Source organism: Ylistrum balloti, unplaced genomic scaffold (genome assembly GCF_031769215.1).
Source record: "Ylistrum balloti isolate Yb309-2 unplaced genomic scaffold, AGI_CSIRO_Ybal_v1 Utg370094, whole genome shotgun sequence".
NCBI lineage: Eukaryota > Metazoa > Mollusca > Bivalvia > Pectinida > Pectinidae > Ylistrum > Ylistrum balloti.
The window spans coordinates 625,857-646,104 of NW_026782124.1; positions in this window are offsets into that span (position 1 = coordinate 625,857).

Sequence of the window (20,248 nt, forward strand, 5' to 3'; positions counted from 1 at the left end):
GGACACAACACCCTACACCACAGTAAACATTAAATTATCCTAACAGAACAGAACAAAGGGGACACAACACCTGGTACCACAGTAAACATTAAATTATCCTAACAGAACAGAACAAAGGGGACACAACACCCTGTACCACAGTAAACAGGAAGCCATCCCAACAGGACACCAACAAAAGGGACACAACACCCGGTACCACAGTAAACATTAAATTATCCTAACAGAACAGAACAAAGGGGACACAACACCTGGTACCACAGTAAACATTAAATTATCCTAACAGAACAGAACAAAGGGGAAACAACACCCTGTACCACAGTAAACATTAAATTATCCTAACAGAACAGAACAAAGGGGACACAACACCCTGTACCACAGTAAACATTAAATTATCCTAACAGAACAGAACAAAGGGGACACAACACCCGGTACCACAGTAAACATTTAATCATCCTAACAGACCAGAACAAAGGGAAAACAACACTGTATGATTTGTAGAGTTTCTACTATAACAGAAACCTCCTGGAGACTACCAGTAAAATGGGCCACACTTGAAACTGTTTTAAAACCCATTGTAACAATAGTGCTTGTTATATCCACAGATTTTGTTGACAGTGTCACAATTGGCTTTAATTGTTTTTATTAGGGTTTTTATTGATATGTTGGAATAGTGTAAGGTTAGGAGAGACATTTAAGATAGAACTATTTAATTTGAACATGTAAAGTTTCACAGTGGCATCAATAACTTCTTGTCTTCACATGAACGAAGAACTGACTGCTAGCCCTGAGGTACCGAGTACCTTACATAAGCGGAGAGTCGGTCATGGTCTTTCATCCTTTTCAACATTTTTTTTTAAGTTTCTTACAATCTCATTAAATCTTATATAACAAACATCTGTGTACCTATTACCGTGGTTTACTTGACTCTGTTGAGTCACTATTAATGAAACCATGAAATAGTCAATACCAAATAATTTTGTACTTTATAAAGTATTAGCATTTAATCTAGGTACAATTTTTTTCCATTTATAAAACTGTTTTTGAAAGAAGATTCACCATTAACAGGTAACATACACCCTTAAGTTATATTGTGTCCTAAATCCAGTTCATCTCTACGGTTTTTAATCAGATGACATACAAAGGGCTGTTTACCGAGTCGGCCTATAGGGATTATGACGTGTGTACTGTAAATCAGGGACAAATGTTATCATGACATAATGTGTCAATGGGGCTTTATCTTGGAAGTCACAAACGACAGTAAACAAACATTACTAAATTATTGTGACATGTTCTCTGTAAAAACATGGGCATAACATTTGTTTATGTACAAAGATGTTAGATTAGGTGAAAACCTTACTGTTTATTTAGGTCATATATATGTAAAAGCAAAAATATTGTATGATTATTTCTTATGTTAAATGTCTACACGAAGATAATACGTTATCCAGAAAAAATAAGCATCCTCAAATTTGTTAACAATACTCGTTGTATGAATTCATGGCAATACCACGTCCTCAAAAAGAAAACCGGGTTTTGGAACATAGCTCTGTTTAAAGTATCTTTAACTGGAAAGGTGGTTGATATCAATGATACTTTTAACCAATGATTGTCAAATTCAACTATTATAAAATATCAGTATCAGCGTTGCTAACTGTTCCGAGTCAAGCTCTTGTACTTTTCGGAACACCCCAATAACAGATCGTGATACAGAGAGAAAATGCATTAACGTGAATTAATGGTTGGCTCTTAGTGGCTTCCATAATCACAGAAATGTCCAAACGGTCAAAATACCGACATTCCCTGCTTTCTTTGGGGTCCACTGGCGATTACTGTTGTAATTGTTTGTTCGGGACTTTAAGTCAAACCTGTTCCGGTTTTAAATGGACACACCAAATGTCATTGATACATTAATGAGCTTTCAGCTGCTAGAGAACCACTGTTTGTTAGCAGGACCAGTACTAGAATCTCCTCGGTAATGAATTACATGTCATACAATTTTGGGTACACATTTTAAAATATTGAATAGTGAAGTGTCAATTTTACATTGTCCATAAATACAATTAATCTAATATGATTGAAAAATAATATTTACTAGTAAAACTATTGGGAGAGATGAAAATGTTACTTTAATGAAGTTTATAAGACACATCCAGATTTGAAGAAAAAAACGGCATTCAATCGTCAAGCAGCCAGTTTTGAGCTCATAGTTTGTCTAATGGCAAATGAAAGCTGTCTCTTTGGAGGGGGGCAATATATGTACATTCATTTTATATATATGTTCATATCTAAGCTGGTTGTCAGAAAGAAATTAATAGAATGAAAAACTTAGAATCAAACCAACAGAATACGGAGACCTGCTCAGTAGGAATCATTTTGGTCTACAATACAACGAATTAGGCCAAGCAAACTTAAAACTTAATTAAGTCCAGGCATTAAAATTAATGCGTCATTTGCCTTATGCAGATGTCAGGACGTATTTGTCTTATTTTTTAGGGTGGCGGATGGTCGTCATCGAAAACGGTAAATGGTCATACATCCTTGGTTTACATCTTCAAAATATTGAATAAGCACTGTACATTAGCGACATTCAAACCTCATTAGTTTATTATGGAGTACATAGGCTAAACGATTTTTAATAATTTCCTCCCAACCCGTTACAGGTATTTCCTCCCACCCGTTACAGGTATTTCCTCCCAACCCGTTACAGGTATTTCCTCCCAACCCGTTACAGGTATTTCCTCCCATCCGTTACAGGTATTTCCTCCCAACGCGTTACAGGTATTTCCTCCCATCCGTTACAGGTATTTCCTCCCAACCCGTTACAGGTATTTCCTCCCAACCCGTTACAGGAATTTCCTCCCAACCCGTTACAGGTATTTCCTCCCAACCCGATACAGGTATTTCCTCCCATCCGTTACAGGAATTTCCTCCCAACCCGTTACAGGTATTTCCTACAGGTATTTCCTCCCATCCTTTACATGTATTTCCTCCCAACCCGCTACAGGTATTTCCTCCCACCCGTTACAGGAATGTCCTCTAGGTGTGTTCACTTCCAATGACTGTTGTTCACTGCGCTGGGTATGTAATAAACACCCACACCTGGAATAAACGTAGTGTACAGGTAAATGATTAAATGACCCATTTGTATCACCTCCCACGAGAACCCAGTGCCCTAGTGTGGCTATATCGAGGTCATGGTCTATTGCACGCCATGCTTTCAACTCGTGGATGAAACATGTACTACAAGCATGTACGTTATACTCATATTCTTTAGGCTGTCGTATTTCTAACTATATCTAACAGTAAAATACCAACTACAAGCCCACACAAAGAGTGTATTGTATGCTCTGCTGACTACAGACGATCCGTCAGGAAACTTGATTCAGTGTCGTCTGGACTTCCAGAAGTAGGTCAGACGAAGGCAATCAGCACTGTCTTAAAATTGGACCATCATTTCTACTTGACAACATCCACGTCGATGATACATTTTGTGGTATGCGAGCCACGAAAAGTCCTCATATCTCACCTGATTATTTTACCGATACGTGTGCAAATATTTCTGATGCTGTAATGGTTGTCATGCGACATGTACAGTCACATACATGACAAGGCTACATCACACGTCTCTCGTATACTGTTGACTAACATGAACAATTTTGCTGTTGAACAGAAGGAAGTAATCAGGTTAAATTTGAGGTCTATTTCTTATTATTTTTTGAACAAGGGAAAGTGATTAGCAATTCAAAATAACGACAAAACTTGATCTCTTGGAAAAGAATTAACAGAACAGCAATTACGACACGCCAGATTTAAAAGCAAAATTATATTTGTAGTACTACAGCTTATCGAAAAATCCATTTATTTCCCATTATGAGCCGAAAACATGAAATAACGAAACCTGAAATTGGTAAAAAGCTGTTTTGTTTTCGCTTCTCATTGTACGTTTGCATGTTCTAAATTCTGACATACAACTTCCCGGAAGTAGATGCGAGTCATCGAATGCACATCTGAACTTTGAATACCTAATGACATATGATAATAAAAACCTGCCTTTTGTCAGAGTTCCAGAAACATAATGGATTACAACTATTCATAATTTATCTATAGTATAGCTCGGCTGTGTTGAATTCCACCGTGTGCCTTTGTACTTCCCAGTTCGATTCTAGTAATAGGTCTATTGTACCTGGAGATTTCTAAAGGTCTTCTGTAAGCCTAATAACCCACACACAAACTTGTTTTTAATAACACGACTTTAAAAACTAACAAAGTTCCATTTATAACAAACTCCATTATGTGTGTTTAATTACGAACTTCAAGATAATCAATTGATTACGTCAAGGTCACAGTTCACGACTGTAATACACTTAACCCGTTTTTATCACTCATCATGAATTTTGTGAAATCGTCAAAAAGCATATTAGTCTCTGAAAAAATTGAAAAACAAATCGTGTCACATTGATTTGAGACACTCGGGTTGAATTTTACGTGACACACTGACACGACATAATATCGTCGAATGCAACAACGCACAACTCAGGTCGAGTTTTACGTCACAAACCAACACCGCATAATCGGGTCGAGTGTTACGCCACAGCCGACACTGCATACTCGGGTCGAGTGTTACGTCACACATCGACACCGAACAACTCAGGTCGAGTATTACGTCACATACCAACACCGAACACTCGGATCGAGTTTTACGTCACATACCAATATCACACACTCGGGTCGAATGTTACGTCACACGCCGACACCGCATACTCGGGTCGAATGTTACGTCACATACCAACATCAGACACTCAGGTCGCGTTTTACGTCACTCACCAACACAGAACACTCGGGTCGAGTGTTACGTCACTCACCAACACCGCATACTCGGGTCGAGTGTTACGTCACTCACCAACACCGAACTCTCGGGTCGAGTGTTACGTCACACGCCGACACCGAACACACAGGTCGAATGTTACGTCACACACCGACACCGCACAACTCAGGTCGAGTGTTACTTAGATTATAATAGAGATAATGTACAAATAGAACAATAGATACTTAGTTGGAGTGCCCTCTTGTAACTGTCGCCGACAGTAAGATGATGAGCTGTAGCGAGCACAGGTATTTGTGGACTCGATTTCAATAGTACTTAAAATGAACAAACCACACACTAGCTTTATAAGAAATAAGGCTGTTGTGTGGTTTGGTATTTTTTAAGTGCTATTGAAACTGGGCCTACAAGTACCTGTGGTATCGAGGAAGCGATGAGTCTGGCTGGCATTTAAGTATACAACTACGAAGTAAACTTCTATTGAAATAGATTTTCTGTATTTTTTTTTATAAATATCAATAATGTACATATAGATATAAAAAGGAAAACCGATGGTAATGCAAAGCAAAAGTCGGTATAATGAGGACAAAGTATGAACCAAGGGCATATAATACGTGTGTACACGGAGAGCAAACATACTGGTATAGGTGAAACAATATATGTCCCTTATCGGCCTCCGCAACCTATTACACTATAATGATGTATGAAGATGACAGAGTTTGGTGCTACCTTGGAAAAATGGTGCAATATATGTCCCTTATCGGCCTCTTCAAGCTTTTACACTATAATGATGTATGAAGATGACAGAGTTTGGTGCTACCTTGGAAAAAATGGTACAATATATGTAATTTGTAACTGATTTTGATGTAACACTGCAATAAATGATAACGACAATCTCACAAGTATATCAATGTGTTATAGTCATGTGTAAGTGTGTGAGGCTTGGTATACACATGTATAGTCATGTGTAAGTGTGTGAGGCTTGGTATACACATTGATAGTATGGTTGTTTGTAAGCGTGTGTATGGTTTGATCAAAATCACTCCAACGAGTAAAGCCGCTCGACCACTGACAATAGTTTTCTTTAAAGTAGTAAATGTGACCTTGATCTGTACTCAACAACCCTGAAATACTTACTATTCCAAATAAAGGTAGTTTGGTGTTTTATTGTGTCGGGATAATATTCCCTCAATAATGAAACAGCTAGAGCGCTGACAAACTTTGGTGTTGCGTATGTATCGAAAGAAGGACGGTAGGACGTACAGGAAAAACTATAGTCCATCAGTTTCACCGAGTTATTAATTTCGAGATAATATGTCGAAATTTCAAGTTACTATTATGAAAAACGCAATTATGTTTTCTCCACGTGGCCTTCATGCTCTTCCGTAGAAGAGTATATAAAAATAATCAAGGGTGTGATTTATAGTGTACCTAACTTGACACTTCTGCTTTTAAGGAGGCCATAGAGAAACGCTGTCAACAGAAACACCACCGCTGCCAGAATTCCAAACGTCCATAATATGGCTTTAAAATTAGTCTGGGGTGTTCGTGAACCATGACTGGTGTGGACTTCGGACCTGTTATCAACAGTGAGGTTACGTAAATGAGGTGATATCAGTTTAAATATTAGGACATCAGCCATTAGTTTTATTTAGTGCTAACACCCTTTGTTGACTATGACGGCGATGTACTTTAGACTTGTGGGCCTGATGACCCAAGAAATAGGAGAACTTTGTAGTGTGACCAGTTCGCTAACCGACCTGTAAGGACAACTAATGTTTGCCGAACTGTTCAATGAGATACCGAACTTCCATCATATATACACATATACGTAAATCACGGTGTTGTATAAGGTTTCGTGAATGAAATGGAATGACATCTGGTGTTCAGTTTCATTTGGTGGAGTGACCCGCTCGTCTGAAAAACTATCGTTCTCTTTAATCATCTTATATATGACAGAGTTGTCTTCTATGTACCTCAGCTCTGGACTTTCTACTTTTAGAATTGATCCAGTGGACTGCAATACTTAATACTTAGGTTTAGAAATTGAAATGAGTCGTTATATGATCACCTGATCCATTTTGGCCAATCGAGTGTTTCAACCAACCTGAACAGCAATAAATGGCATTCCTTCGGAGAACAATAGGCTGCTTATCTAGGGAAAGGGAGGAATATCCGAATTGGATAAATTGTCGCTCTTTCAACTTAGCCCGTTGACCATTTTCAGAGTCAAACCCGTCTCCTATAGAGAATCAATCCGGGCTGATAATGTACAGGGTGAATGTACGGTATAAAGCATAAAGTACCCTCAGTACAGAATCAATGTACGGTATAAAGTACTCTCAGTACAGAATCAATGTACGGTATAAAGCAATGTTCGGTGTGGTTAGGGGTCACCATGCATGGGGTATGGTCAATGTTCGGTGTAGTTAGGGGTCACCATGCATGGGGTATGGCCAATGTTCGGTGTGGTTAGGGGTCACCATATATGGGGTATGGCCAATGTTCGGTGTGGTTAGGGGTCACTATACATGGGGTATGGTCAATGTTAGGTGTGATTAGGGGTCACCGTGCATGGGGTATGGTCAATATCCGACGTGGTCAGATGTCACCATACGTGGGGTATGGCCAATGTTCGGTGTGGTTAGGGGCTACCATACATGGGGTATGGCCAATGTTCGGTGTGGTTAGGGGTCACCATGCAGGGGGTATATAGTTAATAGTCCGGTGACACAATCAAAATGTACGGAATACGTTTATATTATAGGTTGATGTACATGACGCATGATGCCTATTGTAACAGATAAGTAGGTCATCGAAATCGAAAGAGGTACAAGGTCTACACGGGTATATCCTACCATATTACAAAGCATTGTGTGGATGTTTAACTTAACAGAGTATGTCGTAAACACTATGTATGACGTTTCATGGTGTTATCAAGATAGTTGGAAATATATTAGAGCATTCAATATAAAGATTCAACCTTTAAGAAATTACCATGGGCAAATAATATTTGTATTTTCCGTTTTAAGAAAAGCTTACAATCCTTTTTCGTTTATAATCTCCGTTCATCAGCAGGTCTAAGGTCATGTAGCGGTGATATGTTCTCAATGAGCTGGTGCACAGCGGTTATTAGGCAGGTAAACTGATACACCGTGTGATGGGCTGTGAGATGAATCCATTTTATATTGTACAATAGCCATAAATAGTCAGACGGTGAAAAACTCGTTCAATTCTTCTTCTTCTTTTTCTATCAGAAAAGAAAAAACACAACTTTGTTTAGAGTGACATCACCTGATACAAGTTATAACACTTGAAAAATAAAACAGTAATTACGAAACACCTTCTGGTTAGATAATTTATAATGGTGTCGTTGGACGGGTTCATGAAGCACAGACAGTTTACGTATGGGGCTTTAGAATCTGGGACGCCTTAGGTCAACTTTGCATATATTAAGATGTTAAAAAAATATGAGAGTACTGTCAGATCGACAGGTAGATACACTGTGAACAGGTATTTACATTATACAAAGTAAAAAGTGCCGTCACGTCGATTTGGCTACACATGACAATGGTAATGGACGATGAACGGCTTCAGATTCAGGACAAGGAGAAAATAACTACAGTTCTGTGTGCAATATGAAGCGGGACGAGTTTAATAATCGTTAGGATGTCTGTTAGATATGTTGTTGTTTTAGGATGACAATAGAAGATAAGAAAGAATACACACAAATCTCCAGATACAGGACAATTTTTATACGCTGTTCAGGCATGTTTCCGGATAACCATCCACCATCCGCAAAACTTTGGCACTGCTAAGTGAAGTTTGGTGTCCAACTTTGGCACTGCTGAGTGCAGTTTGGTGTCGAACTCTGGCACTGCTGAGTGCAGTTTGGTGTCAAAATGGCAATGCTAAGTGCAGTGTGGTGTCAAACATCGGCACTGATGATTGTAGTTTGTAATCAAACTTTGGCACTGGTGAGTGCAGTTTGGTGTCAAATATAGCGGTCTTGGATACAGAAACTTTGAAGTCCAGATCTAGCTTGTTGAAAACGTTATCTTAACGACTTAAGAACTGTTACAGAGGGGTTTAGTATATATCAATATTGGACATTTGACGAAGAAATCATCTCGAACGGCGCTAGTGGTTAATAGTGAAGTAAGGCCTCCATGACATAGTTGTTAGCCTCTTTCTGACTCCCATCTTGTATCGACGGACGATGGAGCTATGACATTATTACTCCAAACGAAGAGAAAACAATATCGGCTGGAAATCTTAAAATATCCCATACTTAACCAGTATTGAATCGAGATGAATGGTTGGATAAAAAAAAACATGCTTAACCAGATATATATCCTCTGATTGGTAGCCATTCCCTACTTTGGAAACGCCTAAACATACGACCTTAGTTTTTGAAACATCCAAAATTTCATTAGATTTATCAATCCGTAATTCACGCTTATCATCTTTATAAATGATATTTACCTTAATTAAATCTTTATAAATGATATTTACCTTTATTAAATCTTTATAAATGATATTTACCTTTATTAAATCTATCTAAACCGGAAATCGTGCAAAATGTACAAAGAAATAGTCCCACATAGACGATAAGTACCGGGGCACTGTGAATGACCATGTTTACCACATATTGTGGTAATTAACAGCACCCCTTCCCCAGTGTCGGAAACCACTTCATGAGTTAGTCTGCCACTGCTAATACAGTCGTACTTGACCCAGTAGCAGGTGATCTTTCTGAAACCGTTTTGTAAAGCAAAAACTTCATCGGAGTTTAAACTGTGTCAAATAATATTGATTGTTTATCATAAATATATTATTAAGCTGATATGGCCGTGTTTAATCCGAACAATATCTGACACAAATAACTTCACAAAGTCCTTCTACACATTCGTATTAAAATAGCATTCGTAAAATAATCACAACAGACCTTGATCATTTAAGCTTTGTTTATAAAAACACTGACCGATATAAAACGGAAAAAATGGTCATGTAAACACGTCAAAGTGACATGCACTTCCTTATTCGCCAGTCTGCGTGGTTATTCATGTTACGACACGTGACCACCACAAGTTCGTAGCGACAGGCTAGTAAGTCGTCATATAGAAGTACGGTCAGAACAATGAGTTAAGATTGTACAAAATACTTACCATGGCTGCCGGACTCTCTCTATGGAACTGTTGAACAGCTACCCAGTCACATAAATTTCAATTTGTGCTTGACAAGATTAACTATCACCTTTCAATTTCATAACATTTAAATATTTATTGTTTTTCCAACTTATATTAATCACTCGTGTTGATCCGGATGGAAGCATGCGGTTTTACTGTGGGAGGAAACCGGAGTACTCGGGGGAATCCCACGTGGACGGGAAGATGACGCCATACCTTTTCACATCCATTCTGGAATCGAACCCCGGACGGTTATAAGTGAAAGACGTGTGCGTTACCACTGCGCCACCCGACCATCGATTTCATATTATATAACTGTCGTGCAATATATCAGACTGAATCTGTTTCGTCCTTCAACGGTATTCGTCAGTGATGCTAGGGACCTGAAGCATGGAAATATAAATTCAATACTCATAAAGATATATTGTCTGTTTTTGTTGTTTGTTTGTTTTTTTGTTTCTTGTTTTTAGTATCCTGGCGTCTTTCAGTATCAAAATGTATTTTAAAGGCAGCAAGGTCCTCACACCGAAACAAACATCTATATATACTCTTATTCCCTCCAGAATGAAGATTCTGCTAACAGTATCACAACACATCGTTAAGATATACATTCATTATTTGCTAGTCAATCACAATGGGACTTGTGATATGAACGCCGTGTAATTCGTGTTGCCAGTAACAACGTCAGACGCTTTTGATTATTTGACGACATACAGTACCATGGCTTCAATGTTTCATTTTTAATATGACGTTATCATTCAAAATACTTAATTTACAGACTTCACACGGAACTCTTCAGGATCGGAGTTAGAAAAGTCACAAGAAAAGTTACCTCCAATCAGAATATGAAATAACTGACAGCTTCTCTAATCTTTTATAAATATCATAGGTTATAAGATAAACCACGTGATAATCAATATTTTATCTAAACAATTAATGGTCCGACTTAAACACTTTGTTGAAGGCTAGTTGTAAAATAAAAACCACACAGTGAATATCAATATTTTATCTGAATGATTAATAGGTCCCATTTGAAAACCTTGTTGCATATTATAAAGGAAAAAGGACACCTGATAATCAATATTTATCTAAATTAATGGGTCCCAGTAAAAACCGTTTTTTGAAGGCAATAAAATAAAATGTGAAAAATGTATTGTATGACGTGGTCTATACACATTCAGAGATATATGTAGGCATGTAGGATAATTTATTCTATAAATCATGTGAGTCTTAACATATTTATGTATACACAACGTCCCATGCTTTTTACTTACAGTGCTTCACGAGTTCTCAAATAAGACCAAGCACCTTTTGAAGCTTCTAACCAGTGCACCATATATAAATTTTCTCTTTGGTGCGTGACACACGCCCAAACTAGACATATATACACCACCTCATTAGTGACATGTACGTGACGAACATGGAATTTATTAAATAATGACATTCTCTCCCTGTAATCAACATCGCTTCTGTCGAGAACAACATGGTTTCTGTTGAGAAGTAACATCGACAGGGATATAATGTTGAATTCTATCATGATTATGTTATAAATCCTTTACAAGAAAAGGACGATTTTATTTACAAGGACAAAGTTATAAACTATGATCGAGAACGGTATTGTAAAGGTACGTGTCTCGATAATCCTTTCGGTCGGTGGCCCTTTATAAGGAGAGAAAAAAACATCTTGAACTGTTGTAAGAAAGATGACGTCTTTTTTTATTTTAGAAATCCGCTCAGCGGCTATCGTACTAAAGGATTAATGGAAAATCCCTCGAAATTTTGACAATCCACCTGCTTGTACTGTCGGTATTACCTCATTAATCCTATACCTATTCCGGTAATACATATCTTACGAACATTTGCTGTGAGGATCCAGTAACAATGTTGGACCATACCGTTGATATGACTTACTAGAATCTATGTATCTTTTTACTAAGATTAAATTTAGCCTGTTGGCTTAGTGACTGTTTACTGGCTACGATATAGTTCACGTTTGTGGTATATCAACAAACTGTCTTTGTCCTGCTTTGTGTTTACTGATGTTTCCTATCTGCGGGTCCGGATGTTATGATATTGTGGACTTTGCTATATTGTTATCACAAGCGGCTTCCCCATCAACATCTATGCACTAAAATATAGAAAAGTATATGGAAGTTTTTACATAATATTTGTTTATCATAAAGTGCCTGTATACAGGTTACCGACCACTGACAATGAAGGACCAAGAAAATATTTACGATTTTAAAAAATGGGGATAAACAAATAAATCAGTTATCTTTGTTTACTTGGCCAGCACATGTCCGATACTCTCAAAATGGTAAACAATCACTCATTGAACTTTCAAACGAGATTTGATTCAAGCCACACGTGTAAGTGTGTAAAAATAGGTCATAGTTCTATGAACGAAAAGAGTATATTGAACGTAGAAGGTTTACATATATGGTCAGTTGATACTTCCCTAACCCTAGCTACATGTGCCCTCCGATCTGGTGATATATGGTCAGCTGGTACTTCCCTAAGCCTAGCTACATGTGCCCTCCGATCTGGTGATATATGGTCAGTTGATACTTCCCCAACCCTAGCTACATACTGCTGTCACGTAACAGCTTTAGAAACACAAATTAAATAAACCTTGTGACCTACTTAAAGTATATTATCAGATCGGATGATATACGGTAGTGCACCTGTCTTGTGATCGTTCATCTGCACTTTTTGCACTCCGTGTTACAACATGTGTTGGTATGCGACTAATTGTGGGGTACCGCTTGGTTGATTTCTCCGATGTCCCCTTTTTCCTGTCTTTTTTTTCTTTCTCTTTCTTCCTTTTGTTTTTCCACTCTTGGTGTCCCTCTTGACACCTGTTCCTGGCTGTTTGGAGAGCTTTAAAAACTCCGGATTTCACGCCTGTAACCCTCAGTGACCTTACCCGGAGTCGTATTTCTGTGTTACTTTATACAAGTTAATTGTTTTTATATTTATACAATAGCAATTGTGAATACAGAAAATACCAAATCTAATTTCTAGTAAGTAATTATTCGTCCAATTTTCTCTCTAAACTCATTGTAAATGTCACTTAGTATTCAGTACACTACACTGGTATCGTGTGACGTCACATGGAAACTACATATTCGTAGATTGTACAAAAAACACATGTTGAATGACACCTTTCAGCACCAATTAATAACTAAAGCCAAATAATGAATCACTGTTCCGTCCTTCTATGACTCGTTAATAATGATACGGGCCAAATTATCTAAATCAATGTAAAAATCAGGTTTGGGGGTATCTTAGCCCTATAATTAATATTTTTCATATATCTTATCATTTCAGTAGAACGTAATATATTTGTGTATTCTGAACCGTATGCCGGTTACGGCAAACTACGGGGACTTAAATTCCACCAACAATATCGAAGATTGTACGAGAGACATAAATGAATAATACATTTCAGTACAATATTGCGACGAACTGATAAAGATTTTAAAACACAATCTTTTTAAATTCACTTTTACCCGATTTAAATAGTACATTTTGAATGCACTGAGAATTATTTACGGTCATCCAATATGACATCATCACACCCAATGTACTGTGTAATAAGTGTTAAACAATCTTGATAAATATATCATTTCGTATTTACGAAAAGTACGCATGCCTGCTCGGAGTCATTAATAACACACTATCCGAAGACATATGACTGTGTTCAAATGATATTGATTAAAGATAAAAGTACGTCCCCTTCTCGGTTGTGTTGGAATTCGAAGTTTCTCATCCAGCAATTTTTCGAACCTCTTTCTAAATTATGATAATTGCAATACCACTGTGGTCGATGCAATATATTCTCAAAAGAAATTAGATAAGTTTTAAATGTTTTTCTTTGGTAGCCATGCGTCTCGGAAGTAGTGTATTGTCGTGAATTTTTGTGATTTACTTTGTTAAAAACACGTTAAAGATAACATAGAGGTAAACAACCAAATCTGAATCGTGGGAAAGTTTGATTTTCTGGTTAACATTACGCTTGAATTCTGTTTCCCAGAACATTGTTTGTCGCTAACATATATATTCCTCGATAAAAAAATCCCTTTGTTAAAAGTGTCTATTCTGTTTACATAATGCCCCGCATTTACCAGAGCTAACATAGACTGATAAGAAGAACTTCGCGTGACAATCACGCTAAATTTGAAATATATATGTGATATGCTTTATTAGCAACACAATCTACAATCGATTGCATGTAACATCGTGAACTCCCCGTCACGAACACGTTTGTTTTACTCGTTTTCTCCAACCTCTTGCGTCCACAGGCACTCGAGGCCAGGATATTATTTTTTAAACATTGATTTTTGTTTTAGCACTCATGACTGACGTTATTTAAACGAAATATCAGCAGAATTCAAGTTTATATGCCGGTTGACAAATCCGAGGTCCACGGTCATTAAAAATACACAAGGCAAGCAACTCCAGATTTTAAAAAATCGACCCCTCGCTTGGAAACTGGCTCAAAAAAAGTAGTTATGATAAGTTCCTTGTAAAACAATATGTATCCGTAGGTAGTGTGTATATTTACCTTTTATTTGGTGCATAACATTACAGGCAACGAGAAATTCACAATACGTACACGAGATTAACATCTCAATAACCGGAGATTTTATCGTCCATGTAATTATCTTTGACGGAAGTAACATGCCATTTCAAGGGCGGTCACTCCGACTTTTTGGGAGAGGAGTTCCGGATAGCACTATACCAGTGAACAGGTAAGAAAGGTTCCGATGTCATTACGCGCGTAACTTCAAAATAGATATTTTTATTTCTACAAATACATTTGCGGGGATGGAAAAATAATGGCTGGGCAAAGAAAGTCCACATTTGCCAACTCGGATACAATATCATGGTAAGGGATTATACAGAATGCATCAACTTTCAATCAAGCTGGCGGTAATGAGAATTTTTTTTTTCAAAAAAAAAAAAAAAAATAAGAAAAAAATCATGCAGATAATGAAAAAAGGGCGCAATTTATGAAAAATATCGTGGGGGAAATATATTAACTTAGAAATTGGAAATTAAATGATTTTTTCCATAGTGATTTTTGTCAACTTATTGAGAATATTTGAAAAGAGGCGCAATTTATGAAAAATATCGTTCCTTAGATAAAGCCCTACACCGTTTGCAGCAAAAAAATTACATTGACCTTTATTCAAGGTCACTTTGGTCCAATGTGTTGATTTTTTAAACGACTTATTCCGATTAACCAAAAGTCCAGGGATCATGATGTTTGTTAAAATGTTTCTTGGGTGAAGGGCAACAAAGTTTGAGAAAAGATATTACTTTGACATTATATTCAAGGTCATGGATACACCCTTAAATAACATCTTCTAAGTTAATATATTTCCCCCACGATATTTTTCATAAATTGCGCCCTTTTTTCATTATCTGCATGATTTTTTTCTTATTTTTTTTTTTTTTTTTTGAAAAAAAAAATTCTCATTACCGCCAGCTTGATTGAAAGTTGATGCATTCTGTATAATCCCTTACCATGATATTGTATCCGAGTTGGCAAATGTGGACTTTCTTTGCCCAGCCATTATTTTTCCATCCCCGCAAATGTATTTGTAGAAATAAAAATATCTATTTTGAAGTTACGCGCGTAATGACATCGGAACCTTTCTTACCTGTTCACTGGTATAGTGCTATCCGGAACTCCTCTCCCAAAAAGTCGGAGTGACCGCCCTTGAAATGGCATGTTACTTCCGTCAAAGATAATTACATGGACGATAAAATCTCCGGTTATTGAGATGTTAATCTCGTGTACGTATTGTGAATTTCTCGTTGCCTGTAATGTTATGCACCAAATAAAAGGTAAATATACACACTACCTACGGATACATATTGTTTTACAAGGAACTTATCATAACTACTTTTTTTGAGCCAGTTTCCAAGCGAGGGGTCGATTTTTTAAAATCTGGAGTTGCTTGCCTTGTGTATTTTTAATGACCGTGGACCTCGGATTTGTCAACCGGCACATAAACTTGAATTCTGCTGATATTTCGTTTAAATAACGTCAATCATGAGTGCTAAAACAAAAATCAATGTTTAAAAAATAATATCCTGGCCTCGAGTGCCTGTGCTTGCGTCGGTACTTGATATACAGATTTTGTAGACAAACGTAACAATTTTTTCACCTTTGGTGAACTTTCCTTATCTACATAGTAAATGTCCTGTCCCATCCAATTCGGTATTTAATCATTTACTTCGAAAATAACGATTCTCGTTGAGGACATCGACAGTTTACAGAACAAAAATATATATACTGTTTGCTTGATTGACAAGGAGGTCGACATTTTTACTAGAATCTTTAATGAAGATCTTCTCAGGTTGACTAGAGTCTCTACCTATTTTAAAGCCGTGGTCTTACTTTGATCTTATGTTTGGTTTGCATTAAAGGTGATACTTAGTCGTTCATGACACTTGGTGACTCGTTGTGATTTTGTCCCCATGTCTGTGGAGTAAATTAATACACCAAGGTATTCGTGGAAAATTTTTAAAGATATTATCATCTTTGTATGAAAATGTCAAATCCTGTGTAAAATTTGAGGGTCAATTAAGTAATTGTTTCCCTAATTATACCGGTCTCTTGCAAGGGGAAATATTGTCACCTGTGTTGTTTTCTTTGTATGTGAATGATTTTGAAATTAACTTTATTAATGATAATTGTCCAAGTATTGAATTACAGATGCTTAACCTTTTCTTGCTAATGTATGCTGATGATATGTTTTTTTTTGCTGATAGTCCTGGTGCATTACAAAACATGTTAGATTCTTTACAAAGTTACTCTAGAAAATGGGATCTGGAAGTCAACGTTAATAAAACGAAAATCATGGTTTTTAGACACGGGGGAAATATAAGAAATAATGAAGTGTGGAAATATAATAATGAGAGCATAGAAATTGTTGACTATTTCAAATATTTGGGAATGTTTTTTAATTACAATGGTAAATTTTATAAAACCCAAAAGCATTTAGCAGACCAAGGAAGAAAGGCCTTATTTTCAATATCAGCCTCTTTAAAGAACCATTGTTTGAATCTGGAAACCCAGTGCTCTGTCTTAGATACTTATATCAGCAGCATCTTAAGCTATGGTGCAGAAATATGGGGGTTTCACAAAGCTCCTGATGTAGAGAGAGTCCATTTGAATTTCTGCAAAAAAGTTCTTAAAGTCTGTAAATCTACATCCAATGATTTAGTTTATTGTGAATTGGGTAGATTACCATTAATTGTTACAAGAAAGTTAAAAGTATTCAAGTATTGGTTGAAGTTGACGAAATCGGATAATTTGATATTAAAAACTTGTTATGATGAATGTGTCAACGAGAATGATCCGTGGATTTGTAATATTAAGAATGAGTTAACTGCCCTAGGTCTTTGTTATATCTTTGAATCAAATCTACCATTTGTTAACTCTTTTAAAATTATTGAACAGAGATTGAAAGATGTTACTAAGCAAAATATGTTGGCAAAGATAGCAGCTTCTTCAAAAGGTAGACTATATCAATACCTTATTGACAGTCATTGTATTCAGTTTTATCTCCGTAAACCTATTGAATCTAAATACAAATGTATGATAACTAAATTTAGAACGTCGTCTCATAAACTGAATATTGAAATGGGTAGACACAATAATATCATTCGCAGAAATAGGAACTGTAGCAAATGTAATTTGGGAGACATCGAGGACGAATTTCATTTCATTTTTGTATGTCCTTTTTATATTGATTTAAGGTTAAAATATATAAAGAAGTATTATCATAAGAGTCCCTCTGTTTACAAACTTGTCCAACTATTATCTGTAAATAACATCAAAGAGTTGTCAAATCTAGGTAAATATTTGTATCTAGCCACTAAGCGACGTAATTAATTACAGCTACATGTATTTATAACTTTTGTGCTTCTGTATTATGCTGTATTGTATGCTTATAGTCACTCTCCTATAACATATACATGTACAATATGTCATGTTTAGTCTGTACCTATAAGTCTTAAGACTTTTGGTGAATAAAGGAAAGAAAGAAAGAAAAAAAAAGTTATTCGTCAGTAATCTACGCTTGTTTGAGCTAAAGTAGTTCATGGAAATACAGTGCAATACATCAGTCATGGAGATCAGTGGCTTTTTAATCCGGAACGAAACAACCTTGTGCTGTTGACCAATGTCCAGACGAAACCTTACACACCTACATCTATTGTTATACCTTGTAATCGGTCAAGGCTTGGTGGATTATATCACTCGGTCTTCGCACAGCTTAAACCCCATTCATAGCCTAAACATTCTACATCCTGTCACTTCGTGCAAACACGCGTGAAATGGACAGTTAAAAGTCAGCAATGAAAATAAACATTTATTTTTTCGCTACATTGACTTTAAGAAAGTGATTTACGAGGAACCTACCAACACATATGTTGATTTGAAATAACAAACCTGCACGCATATCATACATGCTCCTAGGCCATTCAAGCGTATATTTTGATTTGAAATGCCAGTATTTTGCTCGTGTAATACATGTTGCTAACTACTCGAATGTTTCCGTTGTTCCTTCGAGAACAACCGAAAACCACTAAAGTATGGTATGGAAACTTGGTTGTGTTTCAAAGAACACACACGTTTTGTTATCGCTTTCATATCAATTATCCATTATTTGGTGTTCTTTTTAAAAGATTAGAACATTCACCAATATGATCGGGCTGTATCGAATTTCTTGCACGGTTCACTTGAAAAATACGATAAATTGACAAGAAATCACACTCGTATTTCAAATATCAAATCGTATTCGGGGAAAGTACTTAAGCTCGTTCACGAAGAAATGTTGACTGCAAAATAGGACAAATAGGACGAGTAAAATAAACCGTAATTTAAATTTAAAATAGACGAAACCAAGACAAGACTGTGAAATTGAAAATTTCAAACTAATTTGGAAATACCCCACGTGATAAGTAACCTAGTCACCGATTCAAGTAACCATTATAGGTATCTTACAGTATAATATATACACTTTAATCTTTATCATGTCATGTTTTCCACATATATGTTTCGAAATAGTTCACGATCAGAAATATTTTTGTTAGGATTTGATTCAATCTTGGAAGAATTATGAATGCTTTCATTTCGTTATTAATGACATATAACAGCCTAAAAAGTGAAAAGAAAAGAAGAAAAAACAGAAAAGATATTTTCAGGATTCCCCCCACCCCTACATGGTTATGACGTCGTCGTCTTAGCAGGCTCTTATACTACAAACAGGAAGTCACATATTAATCACTGGTATCAAGAGGTTTGTTTAAAACTCCCGGCGAAGGCTGCACTCAAATATCAAGGACAATACAATTATCTATGACAAAGCGTTACCAGACTCGAACAACCTACTACAACCAACACACCCGCACAGTAGAAATTCCGAGAAACTAGTGTGTCATTTTTTATTTGTGACTCAAATATAATCCTAGGAAATTTTGATAAATCAGAGGACAAAAACATCTTGTTTTTTTTTGTGATAACCCTTAATGAAAAACATGTTTGTTAGCGGAACTGGATACGGAAGGGTGAGGTAGTAGTTTGGTTTTGCTAACCAAGGTTTTTCAAAACCCTTAAAATTGATCATATATAGGCTAAATCAATTAAGAATCCGGTGTCAATTAAACTTATGTAACCAGTCAATCCGTCTGATTTCATTACATCTGTTTGTTTTTGCTGCCACAGTCCATATACCTGGTGACACCAAATTGAACTTTGTTTCTATAATCACACGATCCTCTAAAATTAGCATAGATTTGTACTAATCAAGGTAAACGGCCTTAGTATCTCACCTTTGTGTTGATCACTGGTAACTATCGACTGTACGTGACCATGGTACAATTTCATAAAAAAAATCGTCCATTCATTTATTATAATGTAATTTTACGGAAGACATATTTCACGTCAAAAACCTGCCCCAAGAAAACTTTAACCTGGTAAAGTGATTTTAACATGATAAACAAAATTTCAATTTTAACATTGTTAACCATAGAGAATGTGTTAATAAATAAACAATTTAGCGGCAAACTAGCTATAGCACAGTTAAAACGCTATTTTTTTGTTGCGGTGCTACATGCACTCAACTAGTAAACATCGACTTCGACTCTGTAAATTAAGACTTAAATGGATCTCGTTGATTAGGTTAACAATCACTGGACGGGGAGTGGCCATTTTAAA